At 30.8% G+C, this 9,987-nt stretch overlaps 1 pseudogene; it reads left to right on the plus strand.

Moving 5' to 3' along the window:
- The window catches only part of LOC107635021, a 69,616-nt pseudogene continuing 66,288 nt past the window's right edge, over window positions 6,660-9,987 (plus strand).

A 9,987-nucleotide genomic window follows, 5' to 3' on the forward strand; every position in this document is an offset into this window, starting at 1 on the left:
ATAATTATTCATTTTACAAACATTTCACAATGAGTAAAAATATTTAAGAGTAAAATTATAAAAAATAAATTTATTTAGAATGAAAGTAATATGATTAAGTATAATTTACTTAGATATGATTAAAAAATAAGTGAATAACTATGTACCGTAAAAGATTGATATTATTGAAGGATAAAATTAAAATTTATTTTTATGTATCGTTTTTGTTCCCTAACGTTTTCGTCCTATTTAAGTCCCTTACGTTTCAAAATCGTCTCAATTTTGTCCCGTATCAATTTTGTTAACAAATTCTTAAAAACATTTGGGATTTAAATAGAACTATTTAAACGTTAGGGACAACTTTAAGACTTATCCCAAACATTAAGACAAAAACAATACTTTACTCTAATACAAATAATATATGTTAAATATGAAGTTTGTCGCAAATTGTTTTTTATATTAGGACGGAAATGGTGTTTTTTATTATTATAGATTGTAAAAATATTAATTTTAAAGATGATATTATTTAATTTAAAATGTAGAATTCGAATTTTCTAATTTTTTAAAGGATAAAAAGTGGACTCTTCAATTTTTTTAAACCAAAAATCAGATCTCTAATGTATGAATTTCAAAAAATAAAATCACAACAAACAAAGTCGACCTTTCAATTTAATATTAAAAAATTTTAAAAATATCTTTGCAAAATAATCAAATTTACCAATTACACATTCTCGTACAAAAGAAATATATACAAAATCAATAGAATTAAATTGCATATGCTGTTCGTCCATAATAAAAAAATTTAGCCGAAGTTTGTTGTGTCAACATTATTTTTTCTAATGCTTATATTCTTAGTTAATTTATTTTATTCTTTGATGTGCTTATAAATTTTATTTAATTGTTAGTGAAGAATTAAAAACACTTACTTTCTTGCTAGTGGAAAGTATTTAAGTTATTAATCCATTAAAAAAATTATCTTTGATTCCTTAGTATAAGACTATTGGTTAGTATAGATAATAATTTCATTAAAAAATTATCCTTTTAGAAATATTACTTGTGTTCAAGCCAAGGATTTTTTTTCATAATTGAAAACTTCAATTCAAGGACTTATAAAAACTAGGGGCAGGAAAAGCTTCAAATTCCCTATAAAACCGTATTGTTACCATATGAAAAAGTTTTTAACAACAGATATCATTTTTAAATATAATACTGGCTTTAAAGAATGATTTTTCTTTAGTTCTGATTTTTATTAGTTTATAACTTAAGCAGTGCAGCTATTTTATTTCTTTGTATTGCCGAAATAATAATATAAGTTAAAGTGGATTTAACTCCTCTAAAGCTATGACAAAATTTGAAACACGATATTTTTATGGTAAGACTTTTAAATAGTTGTATGAAATGCATATATTAAGATTTTTTTAAAAAAATTAATTTTTATTTATTTATAATAGTGTAAAATATTTTATATAATCATTTAATTATATTCGTTTTTTTAATAGTGCAAAATATTTAATTATATCTGAAACTCGATGGCAGAGATGAACGGGTTCTGTGGCTCATTGTCGTATATTTTGGATCGGGTCTGGATCGCATCAAATCCGACTTCACCCGGCCCATGTGCACCCCTAGATCACTTATAAGAATTTCGTACAATAAAAAAATTAATTAAGATAAAGATGATATATTTTTGGAGAGAAATAGATCTTTTTCATTTATATTTTATATTTGGAGAGAAAATTGTTTGATGTGCTATGCAAATTAAATACACACGTCTTATAGGGTTGGCTTAAAACTTAGCTTGAGCCCAACTACCTTGAGTAAGAGAATGTATTATTTGCTGCTCTAGTTAAAATTGCCACACACTAAATACATGAAGAACACTTTTTTTAAAAAAAATGAAGAACAAAATAAAGTAAAACCTGACTTATAGAATAATTATATAGTAGTTTTTTTAATTAAAATAATAATCTTTCTTCTACTACATTTTTTTATATATTAATATTAGTTATTAATTTAACAATCAAAATATAATATATAATATTTTTTATTAAATTAAAATTAAAATATATTATTAATGTGACAATCAAAATGTATCACATTATACTCTATTTTATTATAATTAAAATAATGTATATTTTTTTTAAAATTAATAAATTTTTTCTCATTTTTTCACTTATTTTATTTTTTTAAGGTTTTTAATCAATATGCCACAATTTCTAAAATTTATTATCTAAACGTGTCACATAATACTCTTTTTTTTCAATTAATTTTTTTTTTCCAAATTAAAGATCTCTCTCCTTTTCTGTTTCTCTATTTTTCTTCATCCTTTATCACTCTATCTCTTATGTATACTATTAATAATTCATTATATCTATTACATATTACTAATTTCACAATTAAAATGTATATATAACATTTTTTAATTGCAATTTAATTAAAAAAAATTAAATCAATGAAGTCTCTCCTTTCCCCTCTTTTCTTTTCTATGTTTTCTCTCTACTCACTTTAACTCTTTTATATATTATCACTAATTATTAGTTAGTCATTTAACAATCATCCACAAGCACAAGAAGGTCCTTCAAGTTCCGGCACACAGCATTACCCTCCACACTTCTCGACGTTAAACTTGGAGGCTCTGGGTGAACATACGGCCGGAGTTGCTACAGTAGGTGGTTCGTCAACCGAATTTCAGATTGGGCAATCCTTCCAGAGTAAAGAAGAAGCTGTTCTTAGTGTGAAGGACTACAGCATCCGTCGAGGTGTTGAGTACCGAGTGATGGAATCGGACCATTTGAAGTATCATGGAAGGTGCAAGGATTTCGGCAAAAGTTGTAGTTGGCTGATTCGGATTTCGCTCCGTGCACGGAAGGGAACTTGGGAGGTTAGGAGGTACAACGGTCCGCACACTTGCTTAGCAACATCTGTTTCCAGTGATCACCGTCAGCTTGATTACCACGTTATCTGTGCGAGGATTTTTCCGTTGGTTAGTGCGGATGCTGCAGTACCGATCAAGGTCTTGCAACAAGCGACTGAAGCTGATTACGGCTTCAAACCCAGTTACCGGAAGGTTTGGAAAGCAAAACAGAAGGCAGTTGCACAAATATATGGAGACTGGGAAGAGTCTTATGCCGAATTGCCACGTTGGATGCTAGGCGTGGAGTTGACGATGCCCGGGACAGTTACTGTGTTGCAGACGTCTCCTGTTATAGTTGGGGACCAGATTGATGAGTCAACAGTGTACTTTCACCGTCTGTTCTGGACATTTCCACCTTGCGTTGAGGCCTTCCAACATTGCAAGCCGCTTGTGAGTATTGATGGTACCCACTTGTACGGCAAATATGGAGGCACCTTACTGCTGGCGATTGCACAGGATGGGAACTCAAACATCCTCCCCATAGCATTCGCTCTTGTGGAGGGAGAAAATGCCGAGTCATGGGCATTTTTCTTGTCCAACTTAAGAAGGCACGTGACTCCACAGGAGGGTATCCTTGTTATCTCGGATAGGCACAACGGTATCAAGTCTGCACTAGAGGATCCCGTGAATGGTTGGCTGCCCCCACGTGCTTATCGGGCGTACTGTATCCGCCATGTGGCAGCAAATTTCAGCCTTTCTTTCAAAGGTAAAGATGCGAGAAGAATGCTGGTTAATGCTGCGTACGCAAAAACTGAGGCGGAGTTCTATTACTGGTTCGACATCATGCGTACAGAGAATCCGGCAATGTGTGATTGGGCGAACCGGATGGAGTATGAGAAGTGGACGCAACACGATCTACATCACGTAATGAAACTTTACGTAAAACAAATTCTATAACAGGCAAAACATAACTGAATGAACTACAAGTAAATTACTCACATCATGCACACGCAATCTATCCAAAGAAAGGCGTGCAGCCACCACTCTCTGATCTACTGCATCGTTCCTCGGTAGATACTGAGCCCAACTTCTCAAACCAGCAACTTAACAAAAAAAATTTTTTTTCCTCTCTCACCCACCAACCTTCCCCTCACTCACAAAACTCACAAATGATCCGCCCTCACCAGCCACGGCTTTGCTATTTATACTACTCACTCATAAACCGTGGCTGCTTCTAGTGGTTTATGTTCGAAAGCATTTACTCATAAACCGTGGCTGCCTACCACGGTTTATGCTTCACATTCTCTTCACGTAAACCGTTGCTGCCTACTACGGTTTACATACAAAATGGTTTGATCATAAAACCTCCCTACCTCCCACGGTTTATGTGCATTTGGAATCCGTGGTTGGCTCCCACGGTTTCTATATAAATTGATTCAACGCAAAATGGTAACCAAATTCTAATTGTTGTAATTTGGTAAAGCTTACATCCAATCATTTTAATTTGGTAAATTGCCCTAAAGAATATATAATTTTTTGAGACAAAAAGTATACCCGTGTGATCCAAAGCAATAAGCATGAATGAATGAAGGGTGGTGGGAGTGTCATATGTGTGGATATGCATTATCATAAGCTGTACCATGTGAGGGCCCAACTGTGTAGCCTTTGTGTCTTGTTTTTAGGGGAGCCAAGAAAACTTCACACTACTCTCACATCTCTCTTTTCTACACAAACACTATATCATATTACCAAATAATATATCTTAATTTTTATGATCTTTTTATACGTATTGTTGTGTGATAATTTATGTGTTAATAATTTATGCCTCATTTATTATTAGTTATGTTTAATAATTTAAATAGGTGTTTGTTTCGTGTTCAGTAATGATAGATTTATCAGATCATAAATAACGGTTGAATAAAGAGGATATTTAAATTCGAATGCGAGTTCTATAAAAAAAAAGTGTTGTTTTGATCGTCAGTAGATTGACAGATGAGGTCATTTATAAGAATTTCGTACAATAAAACAATTAATTAAAATAAAGATGATATATTTTTGGAGAGAAATAGGTCTTTTTTATTTATATTTTATACTCGGTTGAGTCTTTTTAATTTGGATTTGGTTACCTAAAAATTTTTGTAAATTGTCCAGATTTTCATTAGAAAAGAGGATGCCACTCGGATCACTTTACGTGTACAGGTTAAGGACTCGTTGGGTCGGTAATCTGCGAGTAGGGGTGAACGCGGATAGGATCGGATCGGATATGGCTAAAATATCGATCTGATCTACATTAAAATTAATAGATTGGATCTAATATCTGTGGTTTTTAAGTCTGGATTCGATCCGATCTGCACATTTGCGGATCGGATCGGATATTGGATATATCCACAAAACACAAAAATATTTTTTAAAATTTATTTTTAATATTAAACATATTTTTCTAAATAATAAAATTAAAATAATACAACATATATGATAATTATTAGTAGAAATAAAACATAAAAAAATATTTACTTATTTATTTATTTATTTTGCGGATTCGCGGATATACGGATATCTACATAAAATCTGCAATACGATTCTATAAATGTGCAGATTGGATCCGATTCAATCAGATCCATACCTGTAATTTTCGGATTAGATAAATACCGCAGATATGTGGATTGAATCCGATCTATAAACATCCCTATTTGCGAGATGGATCCCTTATATCTAGACCTGAATATTTTGATACGATGCTAAATTCATAGATACCGATACAATAAAAACATCGACAACTTAAAATATGACATGTGAATTATATTTTTTTGGGTGACTAATTAATTTTTAAATATATATTATATCAATATTTTTATTAATTTTTTTTATATTTTAACAAAAATGATTGTTTTATTTAATTTTATAAAAAAACTTAAATATTTTATTTTATATTGAACAAAAAACTATCTTAATTTTTTTAATTTAGTCAAAATTTAGTTAGCCTTAGTTTTGTAATTTTAAATCTGAAATAATTTAAAAATTCAAAATTCAAAAAAAATAAAAAAATAAAAAAAGTGTTTGATCTAAAGTGTTCTTGCTGTTTGGGCAAAGAAGAAGAAGAAGTGTCTTTGTCAGTCGGTCACTCGGTCTCCTCTCTGCGCTTCTTTGTCCGAAGATCTCTTCATGTCGTCTCCACTCTGCTCTTCTTTCTCTCAAGCTCCGTTCGTGTAGTCTCTGGCCAAGAAGAAGACGAAGCTCTGTTCGAATCGTCCCCCCAGTTCCTCCACGTCGTTTTCTCGAATCGAATTTTGCCTTGTGAATAACGGTGGATCTATCATTGGTTTCAATTCTAGTAGGGATCGGAGGGCGTGATGGTGTCGAGAGAGCTGTTCGGTTGGTCCCCGCCGCACATACAGCCTCTCACTCCGGTGTCTGAGGTTTCGGAGCCGCCGGAGTCACCGTCTCTGTATATTGATGCCGGTGCCGAGACTTCGGCGTCGCAACAGGTTGAGGTGGAGGAGGAGATCATAGGACAAGATGCCCAGTTTCACACGTTCAAGGAGGTTCGGTTTCGTTCTCTTCTTAAGCCCTTACCCTAGATTTTGTTGTGCGTAGCTGTCTGGATTTTCATTTCTGGTAATTTGATTTTGTTTTAGTTGTGAAATGTATTTGCTGCTTGTGAATTGTGATGTTGGATGAGGTAATTGAGCAATGAATTTTTTTTCACCAATACTGAATTGATTACACTCATTTGAACACTTCTTCCTATAAGGGAGCATCAAAACCGCAATTCAGGCTGGGTCAGCATTGGCATTCGCCTCTGCATTTATTGATTTCAGAGGTCAGAGAATAAAACATGATTCTCATAAGTAGTATGCTGCCTACAACTCTGCATTGATGAAAACTATTAAGGGTGCAACAACTGGTTTAATTTCTGGCACCCTCTGGGTACTGTTGTTGCCACCTGGAATCATGTTCCTCGTGTTGAGAGAAACGTTGCTCTTCCAGGCCTCATAAGAACTTTCAAGATGATGGGCAACTATGCATTGACCTTTGTTGCCATAGGAGGAGTCTACATTGGTGTTAAGCAGTTGGTGCAGAACGCTAAGATGAAGAGGGATCTTGTCAATGGTGCTGTAGGTGTGCAACTGTTCTGGGTTACAAAGGTAGCTTTTTGCTCCAAACTATTTATCTCTGTTAGACCATAATTTGCATATGTTAAATCTATATCTTGAAATCTCACTTATGGAATGTCGATGAAAATGGTGAACAGAACTCAATGATGCTTTGATGGCTTTCCCCTATAATCTAATTAGATGTGATAGTGAAGTATCATATAAGGAAATCCAGTTCCTTTGTATGTGAATGTTGTGTGTGCGTGTGCCTCCACCAACAAAATCCTCCTCCTCCTCCTTTTCAAGTTGCTTGTGTGTATTCGTGAGTTTTCATATTTGTTTCTTTATGATTTGTGTTTGGGTCCGATGTGTTTTTATTCATATCCTTAATGTCAATTCTGAAATCACAGAAGCTTAAAGTGACATTTGTGCCCTTTTTTTTTGCTGTCTTCAGTGATCAGTTTCATTCAGATCCAATAATACTTGCTTGATAGCTGATGTTATGTGAACTTGAACCTTATTTTTCTTTATATAGAAACTAAATTCCAGAGTTTATTTGCCTTTTGTTATTTTTTTTCACTGACATTTAGTTGTATTCCCTTATTTTCATTATTTTTCCGTGAAGCTCCTAAGTTGTTCGTTTTCCATTCCAACCAAGAAATTTTCTTGTTCTTAAAAGCCCACAATGTCTTGTAGCCATAGCTTAAGGCCTAAGCATAATGTATCTGTTAGCGGTTGTAGTTCAAATGAAACCTTTATTGCTAACTAATTGAAACTTTTCTTTTAATTAATTTCTGGAAAGAATGAGAATTATAAGATGCCATGATAAAGTTAGCTGTATTTTTCGTTGCTTGGGGCTATGTTAGTTATTATTGTAATGCTTATTCAGCCTTAAAATTTGTTTTACATAGATGGTTGGTCAGTTAATGTGTCTGCAAATACTGGCACCGGAAGAAGTCAATATGTGAATGCTGGAGAACTAAGTGGCAGCACTTCTTCACATGAAGGACTTAACAAGCTGATAAACATAGGGGTGTTAGCTTTAACAATGATTTGATACATAGTGATCTTATAGCGTATATAAACATTGTGGGAGCATAGAACTAAGATGTATTTTTTCCTATGTAAATTCTCTTGCCGGTACATATTTATTTGTCCCAATCGGCCAAAACCAAACCCACATTTAGTATTTTGAACAAGTTTAATCACCCGTGCCATGCACGTGATAAGATTGAAATTATAATTTTAAGTTGTTATGTTAAATTTTATTTTAATTATAATAATTTAATTAATAAAAAAATAACTTGTATGCGTTGTTTTTCTTTTCTTAATATAGTGTTAATTGTATTAACTATAAAATAGTTATTTAATCAACTTTTTTCAATAAATCAGGCATATATACTCAATATGACCATAAATAATCTAGTAATACTTAAATCTACCAACAAAGTTTTATATATTGGTATACTATGAAGTAAAAAAAATATCAAAATCAGCTCAAAATGAAGAACAAATTGATAGAGAATCCTAAAGTAGAAAGTTTTGTAATAAACAATAAATAATTTAAATCCACTGAATAACAATTCAATGCTATCCTTTGATACCTGCAAAATATATACATGAAATAACATTGTATCAATATTTATATATAAAATTATATGATTAACGTAATTATAAAATTGTTTGTCAAGAGAATAAAATTATACGAATTTTTATGATAGTTTTAATATTCTCAAACTATTAATGTACAATAAGAATTCATCTATTATTAGTTCCTAGAATTTCTAAATTTTTTTAAGTGATAGTAATAAATTTTTTGTTATTACCTTTTTATTATAGGCTCTCAAAAACTTCTCTATATACCACATTCATCATGCAGTAATTTCCAAGTGTATTAACCCGTACCATGCACGTGATAAGATTAAAATTATAATTTTAAATTATTTTGTTAAGATTAATTTAAATTATAATAATTTGATTAATAAAAATATAACATGTTATGTATTATTTATTTTTATTAAGATAGTGTTAAATATATTAACTCTAAATAGTTATTAATTGGTTTTAGTAATCTACTTTCTTCAATAAATTAAACATATATACTCAATGTGACCATAAATAACAATACTTAGACCCACCAATAAATTTTTATATGTTGTTTTACTGTCAAATAAGAACATATCAAAATTAGCTCAAAATAAATAATAAATTATTAGAGAATTCTAATGCACAAAATTCTCTAATAAAAAATGAATAATTTAAATCTATTAAAAAACAACTCAACACTTTTCTTTGATGCCTACAAAACATATACCTAAAATAATATTATATCAATGTTAGTATATAGTTTTACAATTATCGACCGTATTTACTATATATGACTCCTTCTTAAAAGTTATTCTATACACGTGTGCAATCGGAAGATAAATTACTGGACTTTATTTTATTTTTCTAAATTATTATAATTATGCATTATTCATTAAATGCTAATTGTAAGATTGTAATATAATTATAATAAAGATATTTTTCTAAAATAAATTTAGAAGAGAGAATAGTACTTTCATTTTGGAGAGAAAATGAATTCACGAGGAATTGGCACCTCACTTTTATTAGTTGATAATGTATTAAATATTGATTTTATATAATTATAATAAAAATATTTCTCTAAATTAGTATAATCATACATTATTCGTTAAATGTTAATTGTAATATAATTATAATAAATATATTTTTTAAAATAAATTTTGAAAAGAAAATAGTGATTTCATTTTAGAGAAAAAATGAATTCATGAGGAATTAACACCTCACTTTTATTAGTTGGAGAAAAAATCCAGTTTTAGTATATTTTGTCATTATTATACATTTTTCTCTAATCATATATCCACTGTTTTTTTTTCTTTGTTTCAGCATTTTGAACCTAGGTTTAACTTCTCGTAGTTCTCACTTCTCAGTCATTCTATTAGATGTAGTTAATAACTATTGAATTTTTTTATTAATATAGGAGAAAAATATATTATTATATGATAGAATTAATATGAGTATATTTTATTATTAAATAAA

The sequence above is a fragment of the Arachis ipaensis genome, chromosome B04, assembly GCF_000816755.2.
Source record: "Arachis ipaensis cultivar K30076 chromosome B04, Araip1.1, whole genome shotgun sequence".
NCBI lineage: Eukaryota > Viridiplantae > Streptophyta > Magnoliopsida > Fabales > Fabaceae > Arachis > Arachis ipaensis.